Raw genomic sequence first — 2666 nt, forward strand, 5'->3', positions numbered from 1 at the left:
ACGAAATAAATGTTTTAATGTATCACTCCAGTATCATCACTCTCACTTGAATCAATTTATCTTTGAATACATATGCGCAATAATTAGGGAGTCAATTATTTCCACGAAGCTTTCCTAATGGGCGATTAGCTTCCAAATCTCTCCACCCAAACATAAAGTAAATCTCTATTCCTCTAAGAAAACAGGTTTAAAAGTTCTTGTATTCAATGTCTTAATCCTCATCTTTCTTTTTCTGTCCAACTATTATTATAACATAACCAAAGTAAAGCGCGCGCTCTGATTGGTCAATTCAGCGTCCCCCATTTGCCCATGGGTGTACGCTGCTGACGTGAGCAAATGCAAAGACTATTTTTCCTCGCGCGATTGTTTTTCTGGTCACGTAAGATTTGTTAAATAAAAGGGAACTCTTTAGCTACAATGTATCAATGTTATGTTATAAAACAAATGGTAAACACCACAGCGTACACTATTGAGTTATGGATGCACTTGGAAGGTTTGCTAAGCACTCAAGAAGCTAGAGTCGCTCTCGGCTATCGCCTCGAGCGACTGTTACGCTTCTTTCGTGCTTAGCAACCTCCCGCGTGCATCCATAACTCAATAGTGTACGCTGTGGTGTTTACCATTTGTTAATTTGTGTAGTCTCGTTTCTCTACTTGTTAATGCGATTAAAATCCACCTCGATCCTTTTTCAAATTTCTAGATCCTTAAGATCTAACTCACAAAAGAAAGATATTTCAACATCACGAATAAGAAATGTGAGACACTTTTACTTTTACTGTCAGATGAAGGTCATTCCGTTAAGTCAAACGGGGCGCTAAATGCCCTTGGTTACAAAGGAAACAAGTTAATAATCTCTTAATTGGACATGACATTTGTCTTTCTCGATGTAAAAATAACCTTATATTGGCACTTTCCGGGAATTATTGTACTTGTAGAGGCGGATTTGCTTGTTTAAAAGATACCTGACTGTTACATTTTCCGCAATGTACTGAAGCAAAAAAACACCAATATTGAATTTTGTCTTACAATCAAGAACGTGTGTTTGAATACAACGAACCACAGAAAACAACATAATTTAGAATAAAACAGTTTTAGCACCTTTGGAAATACCAATTCTGTTAGAACTCATGCAAGAAGATACGCTTTTCAAACTTTGGAATCTCAAATTCTAAGCATGAAAATTTAGATTTGACTTTCTGAAATGTCACACTCTACAATGCACCTTTCCAACGAGGTGTTCATAACAACGCTTTGACGCAGGAAAACGGCACGATATAATTAAAAAAGGTCACTTTTTTTTAATAGGAACACAATAAAAGGCCATTCGCGCGTTCTGGTACGATAATTACAGATTATTTCCGCAACAGCCACTTAACTTTCAAGGATTGATTACTTTGAGTAAAGCCTTGCCGGTAAAAAAATTTACCATGGCGTTGAGTTATTTTCTTCTTTTATTACATTTTTGCAAATGTCTCATTGAAACGTGTCAAGATTTTCAGCTGCACGTGAAGTCATACCAAGTTAGGGCAGCTTCTGTTTGCCAACAATTGACGTGGTGCATTAATCAACCGGATCAAATCTCAAGGCAACGACTTGATTGAAAGCAAACTACAAACACTCCACACACACCACGCATGTCATTTTCTGCTTTCCTGATATTTATATTTATTTCCTGATATTTATATTTATTTCACCCAGTGCACAACTTTGGGCTCTCTGCTCAACATGAAGTCATACTTTTTGGTTTGTTTTTTCACGCTGGCCACTTCGGCTTGCGAAGGATTTCGTTCTCTTCAGCTTGGAAACCCAACGAACGCGCCTCCACAGGCCCAACTGATGCTGCAACAGATAAACTACCAACAGATGTTGCACCCCCAGGCCCACAACTTCACGGCTGTGACTGCGATGATGTTTGCGATGGTGTGCGATGGTGTCTGCGATGGTGTGTGCCCTGAACGAAAACAGACTTCGTTCGTATTTACAGGTACAAGAAAGCTTGGAACTTGCGTGCTAACGTGTAAAATGAGAAGCAGGTAATCTAAATTCCCTTCAAAATTTCCTCGAATGATTCTTCTCCATTACTGTTTAATAGTTTAGGACTGCTAGACCAAAGAAAAACAATTAAGTAACTTAGCTTAACAATTAAACAAAAATATTTACTTGTTAAACAATTCCTGTAGTTTCAATGATTTTAATCTGTCGTCTTTCAAAAGGATGAAACCAAGTACCTCAGCTCCGAGAATTTCCCTGTTTTGTGCCGTGACACTTCAGCCACCAGGCGAAGGAGAGCGAAAGAAGTACGTGTGCAGGCAGACATTTGACTGCTGCCGAGACTGCAACAACCAATTCTACAAATGCCTCTCAAAGAGAACCGTTTATGGCAATTGTATGCGGGCGCCTACAAATGCATGTGCGAATGTATCGACAAGAGATCATTTGATGAGTTGCATTACCAGAAGCCTGCTGCTCTCCCAGCCGAAGCAGGGACTTAGGCTTCACCTGAACAGGGCGCTCCTGGTGAGACGAAATAGATCACATGAGAAGAGCTTTTTTTTCTGTCAGCTGCCGACATGTTGTTTGTTGACTTTCTCGCACAAAACTTCTTTGTGTTTTCCACGGTTGATATTGATTGAGGCTATGTAATAAGTTTCACAGTCACACATACT

The sequence above is a fragment of the Stylophora pistillata genome, chromosome 2 (assembly GCF_964205215.1).
Source record: "Stylophora pistillata chromosome 2, jaStyPist1.2, whole genome shotgun sequence".
In the NCBI taxonomy this organism is placed as follows: domain Eukaryota; kingdom Metazoa; phylum Cnidaria; class Anthozoa; order Scleractinia; family Pocilloporidae; genus Stylophora; species Stylophora pistillata.